Genomic DNA, 15,646 nt, shown 5'->3' with positions numbered 1-15,646 from the left:
AGATTATAGGGCTTGTCTGTGTCCTTTTCTGAAACTCATGATGTCCAATTGGCACATGAAGAAGCCCAAGTTTGACATCCTTTGTATAGTGCTGAATTCCGTAGTCCAATCACTACTCTTTATCCCTGATTCTCCAAGCTGCTTGAGGAGCACAGCTCTAAGTGACTTTCACTTCCATCTTTTGGTTCCTCACTCCCACTCTTGAGAGACCTATCGAACCTTCACCATGTACTGTCATTCTAGGCCTATTGGAAGATTTAGGGGTTGGGGAGGTAAACAACGTTTACCACAAAACTTTTTCCCCGCAGAGAATAATAACGCGGACATTACAACAACTGTGTTATAATTCCACATACCATTACTCCGCAAGTCAGAACAACGACTTGCGGAGGGGGCAGAAGGTGTTGGATTTAAAATCCAACACCTTCCCTAATGTCCGCACAGACTGGAGTTGGAATAGTAAATTAGACTATTCTAACATCCAGCGTCCCCCATTCGCAAGTCGTTGTTCTGACTTGCAGTGTAATGGTATGCGTAATTACAACGCGGTCGTTGTAACGCCCGCGTTGTAATTCCCTGCGGGGAAAAAAGACTGCGGGATAATGAGGCATATTCGTTGGGGGAACGGGGCGAGTAGTCCTAGGTTGGACTGGGGATGCTGATTGCCAAAAGTGTTAATACCTAGGCTTGGAATTCTGCTAACCTGCCCATCCTTACTGATGGGTTGGCGCAGTATGATGGACTGGTGTGTGAAAATGGAGGAACCCATTTTAGCAGCACGAGCATGCCCAAACAAACATAAGAGAAATTTAGGGCAAGTGGTCTACTGGGGGTTGGAATGATTCCGATGTTAACATGAAGTGTACATCTCTAACTGCAGTTTTACTTGATTGCTTGTGCTGTAAGGCTCTCTGTTCTAATTCAGGAAATCAATAAAAAGTGGTTTATAAAAAAAGTAGGTGCACCACAAGGATGAGGAATTAAAAACAGGGTGAAGACATTGGAGGAACAAAAGAGAGAGGCTGCACACAGATGTGGTACAAACAGCCTGTGCCCATATATGCATGCTATTGTATTCATTTAGCACATTAGCTTCAGACCTGTTTACGTTGGCACCACTTGTTGATACATTTGTGGTCTGTAGATTTTACAATTTCAGCCTTCGGATTAGCTTTGGTAGGGTCTGCTAATAACAGCATTTTTAATAGAAAGAAAAACGAATCTAACCAATCCTATTGGAAAGCTGTACACATATGTTTATGGTGTTTTTTTTAAATGAAATCCAGGTCCAGGGTAAAGTCCTCATTATGGGTCAAAGGGCCAGATGTAGGTAATCCAGATTTACCGATTGTAAAATACCGAATGTTACCGATTCGGTATTTTAGAATCGGTAAATGGGATGTAGGTATTCATTCAGTAAGTATTACCATTCATTCCTATGTGGCCTGGAGGAACACATTGAAGGGTGGCAGGGTGTCACTTTGACACCCTGTTGCACCCCTGAATAGTGTATGGGTGCTCATGTGGACAACATACATGCCCTAAGGGCACGTATGTCTGCCACATGACACTGTAATAATTTTCAACAAATTGCTAATTTTGGGGTTTTCGATATTTACCACCAAATTGTAGTTTGTGGTAAATAACGAATCCTAAAATGGGAAAAGCACTCATTTGAGTGCTCCCTACATTTAGGATTCGGTGATTTACCGAATCGGTATTTAAGAATTCGGTAATTTACTGATTCCTTCATTTACCGATTCGGTAAATTACTGAATCCTTAATTTAGGCCCCAACATCTGAAAAGCCTAATACCGGTCGGTAACGGCCGAAATTCGGTAATTTCAGCCGTTACTGACCGGTATTAGGCTACCTACATCGGGCGCAAAATGTTTTAATGTTTCAATAGACTGTTTAGAAAAAGGAATATTTGAGGAGGGATGTATGTGCATATTCATAATTTTTCCAGTGGAGGTTGAAATCTGCCAGAGATTAAATGGTCAGTGCTTCTGTCAATGAAACCATAAATAAAACATTCTTTCTTCCCATTTGGGAGCATAAGATATTTGGTCTGAGTGGTGTAGGTGTTTTGTTTTCCATCTCCACAGTGATTTATTGATGTGAAGAGGTATTTATTGAATACCTCAGTCAGCATGTAAGTGGTTCCTTTTGGATACACGCAAGCTATAACATTTTACAGTTCCCTCACAGAGGGGGATGCCGGAACCTAGTGATAAGATAGTAATATAGAGTTTGAGCAGAATGAGGTTTCATTGATTGCAAATATGTGAAGGGCACAGACTTGAAAGACAGCAGTTATGAAGGTTGCATTAGAAAGCATAATCCTACTATTCTGGAGGGCAGGTTTGATGTGATATATATATAAGATTGGTCAGTGTGTGGAAGGTTTACTTATTCTCAAATTGGTTGGGAAAAGTGTTCTTTCTGTTTTTTTATGGGGTTTGTGGTAGTAGGGTGTGGTGTGTGATCTATGATCACAGAGTTTTCTGCCTTCTTTATTGTTTTACATCTGCCTGGACGAATGCTCTGAAGCATTGAGATTGGTTTGATTGTCTTTTCAGGATCAGGTGTGTCTAGAGAGGTGCAATTGGGTTAGGAGAGCAGCCACTGAGAATGATGGAGAATGAGGTTTGCAGACTCTTTATGATCTCATTTAGGTAATCCAGATTCAGTTTGATGTCAACCAACTCGTTTTGGATATTGGATAAGAGATTTGTGCTCCAGTCAACAGTAGGCAGATGTAATACACACCGTGTCGAGAAGATGGGCATTTGCCAGACAGCCAAGGAACTTCTGGCCACTTTCCTTTCTGAGAGAACTCAAGCAGTCTCCCTAGGACCTTACCAATCTGCTAAGCTGACGCTGCCATGTGGGGTACCTCAAGGCTCATCCCTAAGTCCGACACTATTTAATATCTACGTGTCGGACCTTGCTAATGTCATCAAGGCACATGGGATGGGCCTTACCTCATATGCGGACGACACGCAACTGGTCATGGCCATAAGGGGAGATGGACCAGAAGTGGCCAAACGCTTTCAGAGGGGAATGACGGAGATAGGAGATTGGATGACTACTAACTGTTTAAAACTTAATTCAGAAAAAACTGAAGTAGTAATATTTGGCCCTCTTTTACCGAGCTGGTCAGCCGAATGGTGGCCAGCCAGTTTTGGAGCCATTCCCAAACCAGTCTCCAAGGTCAGAAATTTGGGTGTCATCTATGATGATGGCCTCAATTTCATGGACCATGCAAATAAAGTGGCTTCCACAGCCCACTATAAACTCCGCATGATTAAAAAAATCAGTCCTTACCTTCCAGTGGTGGCTATCAAGACCTTAGTTAGTTCTCTGGTTTTATCGTCACTGGATTATTGCAACGGTTTATTTCTGAATACACAATCCAGAGTCCTGAGAAAATTACAATCAGTGCAAAATGCCGGCGCTCGCCTGGTTTTCGGAATTCCCAAATATGTGTCCACTTCAGATGCAATAACGCGACTTCACTGGCTGACGATCCAGGACCGGATCAAATTCAAATCACTATGCATTGTCTACAAGACACTTAATGGACAGGGCCCACACTCACTGAGTGAACAACTGAGACCATATCAGCCTTCCCGTCACCTTAGGTCCTCTAATAACAATCTTTTGGTGATTCCTCGCGTCAAAACAGTATCTTGGGGCGACCGTCGCTTCACAGTCGCAGCACCAAAATTGTGGAACACCCTCCCGCTGGACATCAGAACCTGTCCAACGCTGCTCCAATTTCATAGGAGACTCAAAACATGGCTGTTTACTCAATAACTCAACAAGGATTAGTTCATAGAGAACTTAACATCATCTAGATTACTGCAAACAATTAGCGCCAAGATGCCTACGGGTATATGTTGCGCTTTACAAATAGCAATAAATAAATAAATAAATAAAGCACAAGGATAATTGTTTTGGTGTAGCTGGACTGGACCCAGAGGTTGGTTGAGAGAGGGAGGCTGTATCTAGGGTTTGGTGTCTCCCAAAGGAATGGCTATGAGTTGGATCTTGTTAGTATTTAGATCTATGTCAAAGTAGGAGTAGCTATGTTCCAGGTTATGATCCAAACTAACATGATTTATGCTGACATAACACTATCTGGTTTAATTCCTCGTGGGGTGTGTAGGTGACTATGTGGAGAACTAGTGCTAGGGTAGGCTTTAGAGATGGTAGGCGTGGTTTCAAGGTTAACAGCCCTATCCATGGGAAAAACATTGAGGCTAATGAAAATGGGGGGTGGTGATATGGTGATTATCTGAGTATTCGAGTGGAGAATGTGTAGTTTACAATTCTGGTTATGATATCCTTAGATAATGCATTTTTTCCAATTAGGGATTTTTGTGTTCCTTGCGGTTTAAGAAGAAAAAGAAATTACCTTACTGAAAAAAGTTTGGAACTTAGTAAAACAAAAATAACAGAATGTTTTAAGGGAGGTCAGTCTGAGACTGTGATATTTATCACTAATTACACTTTTGGGTTCGGTGTTTGTCACATATGAAGCTAGTTTTGGAATGGCCGAGTGGAAAAAGGTCCATGAGATGTTGTTACATGCATCCTGGAGCCTGATCTGAAGTGCTCATTAATATAGATGTTTGGCCATAGTAAGATCACATGAAAAACATGTAGGCTATTGATCTTGAGTCAGTCAGTACTGAGTAGCGACAATGTGCAGCTCTGTGAATTACTCACAACAGAGAGAAAATGAAGTAGTAAGATATCACATTAATATGTAAAGGGTGTGCATCGTTATGACCTTATATAAGGCACAATTTCACCTTTGGTGCTACATCAACATTAGTTTGGACACATTCTGGAGCATAAGTTACATTTTGCTGTAAAAATAGCTTTTGGTCCAAATAGGCAGGATTGAAGTATCACATTTAAGTGCAAAATCATTCTTGCTGCAACATCGTCAAAAGTGTGGAAGCACCTTTCAAAGTACAAATACCATTTATTAGGAGAAAGAAATTAAAAATTGCTTGTGCTCCCCTTTTTTTAAAATGGTTGAATAGGCATACTACTATTTGGTATATCAATTTACCTATAAGTCCCCAGTATATGGTACAAAATGTACCCAGGGCCTTGATGTTAAATGCCACTAGTACACTTGAGCAGCAATTGTGCCATCCACTACACTATAGTGACAGTGTACTGGTGTAACGAAACTTGAGGCCCCCCCTGCAAGGTAAGTGAAGGGTGCTCCTCTGGGCCCATTAAGGAGCTCTCTGGGCAGAGTACTGTGCTGAGGGGGGACCCCTGAACAAGGGAACTCCGCACGAACTACAGGGGACTGTGTTACACCACTGTGACATGCAAACTTGGCTTCAGACCTACCGTTGTACCCTAACAGTAACAGTGCAAAACAAGCACCAAGACCTGTCAAAATGAACCCTTTTAACAGGTGAAATCCTTCCTTTTAAATATGAATAAGCAACCCATATGCAGGGTACATGGTATATAAAAGTAGGACAAGTAGAAATATAAGTTACTATGTCCGTACGGTAGGATGGGTGGCTGGTCTATATAGAAACACTGGGAAGCAATATTAAATATTACTCTTGATATCTCAGGAAAAGGATCAGCTAAAGAAATCAAATTTTTACAATTTATTACAAGTCAAAATGAATGTGAAATTGAACTTTAAAGAAATATTAAGAAAAAGTAACTTTCAGAAGGTTACCTTTTCCCTGCCTGAAACTCCTGAAGGCTAATTTACATGGGCCTTCTGACTGCCACCCAGCTAGTGAATGGCCCTGAGTGAGGTGTGAAAAGTTCTTCCAGAGCACAGATAAAGCCCTAGATGAAAGGAGGATTTTTTGTTCTTCTTGCGAGATGACCAATTGGGCTGAGTCCAAGAATGTAATTTACTTCAAAGGGGCATCACTGTTGCAAGCAGAGAGCAGATTACAATTGGGCAGGCCCTTCCTTCTGTTTATCTAGGAAGGTAGTCATCAAAACTAGAGGGGAGAGAGGGTTTTGAGTGACCACAGAGGAGGGGCTGCTCATTACCCTAGCTACATCTCTGGGTGGGGACACAGGGTCTCATAAGGGAAGAAGGATAACACCATTTTGGATTTTAGGAGTGAGGGGTGCTGTGAGATTGTTCACAGTAGGGCAGATAGGAACTGTATCCAAAGTGATTAGGTATACCTCTGTAAACATGTACTCTGTTGGTCAGTGAGGGGGCAGGAGTCATCCCACCCACAATCTAGAGGCTGGCATAAATGCAGCAACCCCTTGCACCCTTCTCAGGACACTGCTAGATCTGAGGAAGAACAGCAGAGGACTGGACCTGCAGTCTACTACCTTAAAGGAGACATGGAGGACTGAACCTGCAGCCTCTTGTACCCAGGGCAACAAAGTAGACTCCTTAGTCAGTTGGCTGGCTTAATTTTTTGCTACAGGTGTACTAAAAGTTACAAGGGCGTTTTTCCTGCAAGTCCCAGTTCACCAGGACCAGACGGACCTGACCTGACCTGGACCATGCTGGTGGCCTCGAATGTATGCCATTACAATGCATATATTTGCAACGCATGCACTTACAATGCAGTTTTTACATCGCAACATCCACTACAACGCATTCCATTACATCACATGACACTACATCACATTTTTAAAAATTACCTTTACAATGCATTCCATTACATCACATACTACCTTTACAACGCATACCATTACAACGCATACCATTACATTGCATTTAAGGTAAGTATTGGATAGTATAGGGGTAAAAATTACTATTCTAACTTCAGGGGGTGCACCAGTAGGGTAAGTGTTGGATAGTGTAGGGGTAAAAATTACTATTCTAACTCCAGGGGTTGCAATAGTAGGGTAGGTGTTGGATAATGTAGGGGTTAAACATTACTATTCTAACTCCAATGGTATGCGTTGTAATGGTATGCGTTGTAATGCCTGCGTTGTAGTGACATGTGATGTAGTGTCATGTGTTGTAATGGTATGAGTTGTAATGCCTGCGTTGTAGTGTCATGCATTGTAAAGAATGTAGCGATGTAATGCCTGGGTTGTAAGTGTAGTGCGATGTAATGATTGCATTGTAAAGGTTGTTTTCCGGTGGCCTCTACACAAGAGGTCCTAACCTCCAAGTGCTATTCAGGAGGCAAGTAAGCCATTGGGTGTGTCTGACTAGACTTCTCCTACCTCCCCTGAAAGCTTGGGAATTAGAAACTTTTTGAATTTGAAAAACCTTGAAGGTCCAGGACTAACCTTCCAAGCCGATATGCTCACTGGGCCAAAGAAATGGGTTTCTCCCTCTGGGAGCTTCACCCCAGCAGCAAATCTGATTTAGCTGGATCTTCATGAGAAGGTATGCGGCCTCGTGGAACCCTCATCACATAGAGCCCGTACACTTGTCCTGTTGGAGGATTCCAAGAGACACAGTGGTGACAGAGTACTCTTTCAGCTGTACTGAATGTCCGCCTGCCTCATTTACAGCCATATGGACTGTGCATTTATGAATCGGTAACTGCTTACCAATCGCGAAAGCTCTATTTTCCTATGTATGAAAGGCATTTGAATAGGTTTTTTTGCGATTCTATATTCTGGTGACTCAAAATAGTAAGTCGCAATTAATAAATCTGTATTAGCGATTCACTATCCTTTTTTTAATTATTATTTTACTTATTTTAGTGATTCACTATCCTTATGTTAAAGTCATTCGCAAATTGTGAATAGTCACATAATTACCATTTTGCACATGCAATGTACCACCAACTTGGCACTGGTGGGGACTATGTGCAAACTATAACATTGCTACAGAATGCTTCTGTGGCTTAATCAATGGTGGTTTTATCTGTGATGGCAAAGCAAATGTGTATACAGGTTGGTTTGCAGATGAGGGGTATGGAGCCAGGGGAGGATTTTTAGAATCAGAATAACTCTTTTCTAACCAGCTGAGAAATAACTTTATATATAGTGCAGGCTAGAGGGCACTCTAATATTGGAGCTCACAGCAGATTTAAAGCAACAGTTTGACAGTAATACTCCGCAAAGTAATTCCATCCTCACCCACGTGCAGATTTCAGATTTTATGGTATTGGCCCTTCTTACTCTCTATAGTATGGTGTAGTAGTTGCTGGGGTTTCACAAAGTGCCCTATCTAGAGCTTTTTATGCACTCCTGGATGCAATGTCAATGTGAATACATACTCATATATATTTTCCTAGCAATGCACAGGAATTACCACATACAAAATTAGAGTTTTTTAGGAATGCCAATTTTCTGCATGTGATTGGATGTATAGATTGTGCACATGCGCCTACATGTGCCCACCACCTGACATTGAATATTTATTTAGCAGTCTTAAAAATACTCATTCCATAAACATTCAAGTGGTGTGTTATGCCAAAAATGTGATTACGGATGTTGAATAATAATTTCCATGGAGCACCCACGATGCTTTCAATTTTAGACACAGTTACATTTACACAAGGCTACAAAGAGGAGATTTTGAGGGCGAATATTTTTGGAGCAATTTTAGTTTAAGTAATTGTACCTATTCCCTCCATACTTTTTGAGTATTTGGACCTGGAATCTTCTGGCCTGTTTCCCCTGAGTTTTTGCTTTCTGACCTCCCAGTTTTGACTGTTTTTGCTGGCGTAGTGTTTCTGCGCACTTTTCTCACTGTTGACCAGTGGTAAAGTGCAAGTGCTCCTGTGGTAAAATCTGTTATGGATTGTTGTTTCCATGAATGGCCTGTTTGATTTATGAATCAGTCCCTAGTAAAGTGCACTGAGTGTGCCAGGGCCTGTGAAAAAAATGCCTTAGTGGGCTGCAGCACTGGATTGTGCCATCCACACAAGCCGCCCATAAATGTAACTTAGGCCTGCCATCGCAGAGCCTGTGCGCAGTCCGGTACTACCATGTCGACTTGGCAAGTGCACCCACTTGCCAGGCCCTAACCTTCCCCATGCTTTCATGTCAGTCACCCCTAAGGTAGGCCCAAGGTACCCCTGTGCTATCCAGTGGATTCAAGCAAGCCGGGCTTAAGACGGCTGGAATGCCAGAAACCGGTCCTTGGAAGCTTGTTTGCGGTCCAGGGAAGACATGGCTTGGCAGTTCGGGCTGGACTGTTCCCATGAGGCACAGGGTCAGACTGATTTGCATATGGCCATGTCTGAACTGGGGTGGTGTGGCGTGCAAAAAAACGATGGATTTAGGCCCAGGTCTCTGTACTGGGGTGAATGTATGACATTGTTCTGCATTCTGTCCATCACCTGTGGTTTTTCATTTGTCACCCCGAGTGGGATGGGTATGCTCAGACGTGAGTCCCATGCACTCCACACCACTGGATTCAAGCAAGCCGGGCTGAAGACGGCTGGAATGCCAGAAACCGGTCTTCGGAAGCTTGTTTCCGGTCCAGGGAAGGCATGGCTTGGCAGTTCGGGCTGGACTGTTCCCATGTGGCACAGGGTCAGACTGATTTGCATATGGCCATGTCTGAACTGGGGTGGTGTGGGGTGCAAAAAAAACGATGGATTTAGGCCCAGATTTCTGTACTGGGGTAAATGTATGACATTGTTCTGCATTCTGTCCATCACCTGTGGTTTTTCATTTGTCACCCCGAGTGGGATGGGTATGCTCAGACGTGAGTCCCATGCACTCCACACCACTGGATTCAAGCAAGCCAGGCTGAAGATGGCTGGAATGCCAGAAACCGGTCCTCAGAAGCTTGTTTCCGGTCCAGGGAAGGCATGGCTTGGCAGTACGGGCTGGACTGTTCCTATGAGGCACAGGGTCAGACTGATTTGCATATGGCCATGTCCGAACTGGGGTGGTGTGGAGTGCAAAAAAACGATGGATTTAGGCCCAGATCTCTGTACTGGGGTGAATGTACATTGTTCTGCATTCTGTCCATCACCTGTGGTTTTGTACTTCGCACCGCAGCACCCGGCGCCTGCCAACACCAGCGTGCCTGACTTCAACAGAGAAGAGTTTGATCTCCAACATGTGTGACTTCCAGGGCCCGACGACTCCTGCACCGACCTCCGGAACCGACGCCTGCAGAAGCCGTGTTTTTTGGAAGCTCAACGAGAGGTCGCCAACGCCTTGCATTTCTACAGGTACTGTTTTGCGGGTCTTTCCAAAACCATAGTTGCCCTGCGACGCTGCAGTCAGCCAGAACTGTTTGGATTTGTTTGTTCACAATCCTGGGATAGCCCCAGAAGGAGCTATCGACTTCAAGGAACTGTTTTTCAAGGATTTGGATAACTGAAGATTTTTAGGTATTGTATTGGGACTTTTATCATATTTGATCTTGTCTTAAGTATATCAAATATTGGATATTTTTCTAAACTGGTGTGGTGTCCTTTTGTAGTTCTAACACTATATTACTGTTGGTTATGTGCAAATGATTTACACACTGCCTCTAGAATAAGCCTAGCTGCTCGTGCCAAGCTACCAAGGGGTTGAGAAGGGGTTATTTTAGGAGTGTAACTCCCTTATCCTGACTAGGAAGAAGGGTCCCTATTTGGACAAAGGTGCAAACCCTTGCCAACTAGAGACCCCCATTCCTAACAGTACTGTTTGTTAATGTGTTATTTTATGCTGTTTTTGAATATGCTTATGCCCTACGCTCATGGATAATGCCAAGAGGCTCCTTCCGGAGCGACAGTTTGCGCCTTATAAGTACCACATTCCATTCCATTCCATATTGTATTGTATTGTATTGTATGTGGATTTATAGAGCGCGATTGCTGCCCGGGGGCGTCCAAGCGCTAAGAACCAACAGATCGAGGAATATTGCCGGGGGATTTACTGAGGGGAGTTGAAGAGGAATGTTTTAAGCTGTTTCCGAAATGAGGAGAGGTTGGGGTTGGCTCTCAGATGAAGGGGCAGGGTGTTCCATAACTTGGAGGCATTGTGAGCGAAGGTCCTACCGCCAGTTCTGGATTTCTTTATTCTAGGTGTTGTGGCCATATAGGCCTGGTTTGATCGGAGATTCCTGGTAGGTTGGTAGTGAGAGACTAGGTTGAGGGTGATGAGGGGGCCCGTTTTCCAGAAGGCCTGGTGCGCGATGCATAGGGCTTTGAATTGGATTCTTTGACGGATAGGTAGCCAATGTAATTTAATCAACCCGGTTTTGGCAGATTGACGCCGGGGGAGATGAAGTAGTGTGCGGGCTGCGCAATTCTGCACAGTTTGTAGTCTCCGCAGCGTATATTCTGGGGCAGCAAGGTAGAGGGCATTGTTAAAATCCAGTCGGGACTGGATAAGGCCCTGGATGGCTACCTGTTTTGCCTCCATAGGTAGAAGATGGAGAACCTTCCTTAACATCCTAAGGAGGCCAAAACAGGTAGCTGTGAGTTTGGTGGCTTGGGTGCCAAAAGACAGAGATCTGTCCAGCCATACCCCAAGGCTCTTGATATTGTCCTTGGGGGCTGGGGGGATACCTAAGCAGGATGGCCATAGAGCATTGAAGGAATTAGGGTCGGCAGGGCCCAGGAGCATTAGCTCTGTTTTATCCCCGTTCATTTTGAGTGATGAGGAGGACATCCAGCTCTTAACCTCCTCTAGACATTTCTTGAGCCCTCCTCTCGTTGTCAGGTTAGCTTCCTGCGCCAATGAGACCACCAGCTGAGTGTCGTCAGCGTAGGAAATGATCTTAACTCCAAACTGACGAACAATCTCAGCCAGTGGCCTCATATAGATGTTGAAGAGCGCCGGGCTTAATGAGGAGCCTTGTGGTACTCCACATCTTAATGGTCTGCTGGTAGATGATGATTCTCCGTCAAATGACTACTTATACGTCTCCTTCTACACAAAATGACTGCTGTTACAATGTTGCCCACAGAAGAAAAAGAAGAGTAATTTAGGTACCTTTGGACTTCTAAAAAGTTGATTCAGAAGTCTTCATGACAGAGGTGATGCCCTGCATTATTTGCCTGAAACCTGTTACAAAATTAAAGCAAAATGTGCAATTCTGCACAATATAGCGACAAGAAAAGGACAGGAACTAAGGATGTCAGAGTTAAAAGTTTAATGAGGAGGACAAAGAGCTGCCAACATCTCAACCACATGATGAGTCAAGAGCAGTAGAAGGGTAATTAAACCTGCGAGTGTAACTAATCATTATTTTTTCTGGGTAGCTTTTAAAGATAAACATTTAATATGAAATAATTAGAAAAATGCTTTGTGGTTTGTAAACTATAATATTGCTCTGTTTTAAGGCTTGTTAATATATGTAAGTTAAGTAATAATTAACATTTATTAATGTTTCAAATGTGAAACAAAAGGTATATCATTTGTGTTGTACAAGAACAAAAACACATTTCTGCTTTAACACAACTGTTTAAGGCTTGTGTTTCCTTTGAGCAGGTGTTGTAGCTCCTATATGCTCCCCAGCTCCACTGCAGCACCTTCTTTTACTAATGCTCATATTATCTGTTGCAGTAATACTACTGACACTAGACTGATCCTCACCTTTGGTCCTCCTACTTGTGTGTGAAAATTTGTGATGTCTGCATTTTTTCCACGGCATTTGTTGTTTGAATGAGGCCCAGGGGGCTGTGAACCCCAGGTTTAGCAGTTACAGCGAGCCTGGAGTTCTTGATGGGCCACTTCTGTCTGCAGCTGGACAGACAAAGGCTCGTAATTAACATGAAAAGGTGGATGGGTAAGTGAGTGAAATCACAAATAAATGTATGTGTGAAAGGGTAGATTGATGGTGAGTGAAAGGGTGGATGAAGACATGGTTGGATGAATGAGTGAAAGGATGGATGTAACGATGGATGAGTGAGAAATGCATAGATAGGTGGATGACTTAAAGGGTGGATGGATGAATAGAAAGATGGACGGTTGAGTTAAAGGGTGGATGAACGGGTGGCTGGATGGATGAGTGAAAAGGTGGATGGATGGATGGATGGATAGTGAGTGAATAGGTGGATGGATGAGTGGGTGGAAGAGTGGGTGTATGGCTAGGTGGATGGGTAGGTGGATGGAGTAACAGTGTGGATGTATGGATGCACAAGAGGATGGATGGATGGTGAAAGGATGGATGAGGGAAAGGGGGGTGGATGTATATATGGATGAATAGGTTTGATAGATAGGTTTGAAGATGGATGGGTAGGTTTGGTTAGGGGCATTGTGAACCCGCTACTTTAGTAGTTACAGTGAGGTTGGAGTTCTTGATGTGCCTCTTCTGTCTGCAACTTGGCAGATAAAGGGCCAAAATTAATGTGAAAAGATTGGTGGGTGAGTGAGTGGGTGAAAAGATGGATGGGTGGATGGAGGGATTGATGGATGGATGAATGGATGGATGGATGTGTGAGTAAAAGGGTGATGGGTGGGAGAGTGAAAGGGTTGATGGATAGATGGATGGATGAATGAGTGAAAGGATGAGTGTAAGGATTCATAAGTGAAAGAATGGGTGAATGAGTGAAGAGATGCTGGATGGATTGATGAGTGAAAGGGTGAATGGATGGATAGGTATACAGGTGAGTGGATGGACAAGTGAGTGGAATGGATGGATTAGTGAATGGGAGGATGGATGGAGTGAAAGTGTTGGATGGATAGATGAGTGAAAGATTGGCTGGATGAGTGAAAGGGTGAATATAGGGATGGATGACAGAAATGGTGGATGGATAGATAGACGGCTGGATGGATGGATGGATGGATGGATGATGGCTGGACGGATGGGTGGTTAGGCTTGGTGAATAGGTTTGGAGATGGATGATTGGTCTTTCACCATTGTTTTAATGGTGAATTTCTGAACGATGGAAAGAATAATGAATGAATGACAGAATGTAAGGCTGAGCTGGAGGTTATCAGCTGGTGGATGAAAGGATGAATGGATAGGTGCTTGGATGTTAGAAACAAGAGACTCTTCTGGGGAGGGTGCAGTGACTTGCTTTGTTTGCATGGTACCTTAGGAGCTTTGATTCAAAGTGGGAGATATCTTAATTTTCTGGCTACTCCCTTGATGAGACCTCTAGCTATATCTTTGCTGTAGTACCTCATGTTGACACAAATACATTTTTTCATCTTGACCTAATGCTCTTTTTTAAATTATATCTACCATGATGCACTATGAAGTACACTAGATTTATTTGGTAAACTACTATAATGAATACATTACCTTTTTAGAGACTTAAGTGTTTTTACAAAGGCTACATTTATTTTTGACTAGTGATAAAATAGTACAATTACCATGAGAGGTTCTTTGAATGTCAGATATATCACTTTCAATAAATCCACCAAATAAAATCAGCCCCCAGAGTGGTTTGAACCAGTTCTAAATTTGCAGCTGGTGGAGGGTAGTGTGGGACCTCTTCCAGTTTCTCTTGCCTTACTTAAGCAGCTTGCCTCCTTTTCTTTTGTCCAGGATCTGAGATTATACCATATATATTCATATTTCTTCAATGGAGCTCTGTGTCACCCCAACAGAGTTGATTTTCTACTGCCTTGCTTGATATTTATTTTTACATGTGTGATTGTAAGGGATGATTTGCAAAACAGTACATCATGGTGCCCAAAACACTTCTGCGTCAATACTTCCAGTTCTTTTTCAGAAATTTTCAGTTTTCTTTTTCAGGAACCAGCTCCTTCTCTGTGTCTTTTCTTGACATTCATTTAGTTTTGAAGGGTGGATGGTACAAATGTAGGGCCTTTTGCAGGCTCAGGGAGGAGGGCACATGGCCCCTCTCCCCTTAAAAAATACATTAATCCCCAGGGCCGAATATGGACACATTCTGGAGCATAAGTTACATTTTGCTGTAAAAATAGCTTTTGGTCCAAATAGGCAGGATTGAAGTATCACATTTAAGTGCAAAATCATTCTTGCTGCAACATCGTCAAAAGTGTGGAAGCACCTTTCAAAGTACAAATACCATTTATTAGGAGAAAGAAATTAAAAATTGCTTGTGCTCCCCTTTTTTTAAAATGGTTGAATAGGCATACTACTATTTGGTATATCAATTTACCTATAAGTCCCCAGTATATGGTACAAAATGTACCCAGGGCCTTGATGTTAAATGCCACTAGTACACTTGAGCAGCAATTGTGCCATCCACTACACTATAGTGACAGTGTACTGGTGTAACGAAACTTGAGGCCCCCCCTGCAAGGTAAGTGAAGGGTGCTCCTCTGGGCCCATTAAGGAGCTCTCTGGGCAGAGTACTGTGCTGAGGGGGGACCCCTGAACAAGGGAACTCCGCACGAACTACAGGGGACTGTGTTACACCACTGTGACATGCAAACTTGGCTTCAGACCTACCGTTGTACCCTAACAGTAACAGTGCAAAACAAGCACCAAGACCTGTCAAAATGAACCCTTTTAACAGGTGAAATCCTTCCTTTTAAATATGAATAAGCAACCCATATGCAGGGTACATGGTATATAAAAGTAGGACAAGTAGAAATATAAGTTACTATGTCCGTACGGTAGGATGGGTGGCTGGCCTATATAGAAACACTGGGAAGCAATATTAAATATTACTCTTGATATCTCAGGAAAAGGATCAGCTAAAGAAATCAAATTTTTACAATTTATTACAAGTCAAAATGAATGTGAAATTGAACTTTAAAGAAATATTAAGAAAAAGTAACTTTCAGAAGGTTACCTTTTTCCTGCCTGAAACTCCTG

This window comes from Lissotriton vulgaris, chromosome 12, assembly GCF_964263255.1.
Source record: "Lissotriton vulgaris chromosome 12, aLisVul1.2, whole genome shotgun sequence".
NCBI classification, from domain to species: domain Eukaryota; kingdom Metazoa; phylum Chordata; class Amphibia; order Caudata; family Salamandridae; genus Lissotriton; species Lissotriton vulgaris.
Note: the sequence above shows the minus strand (reverse complement) of the source record.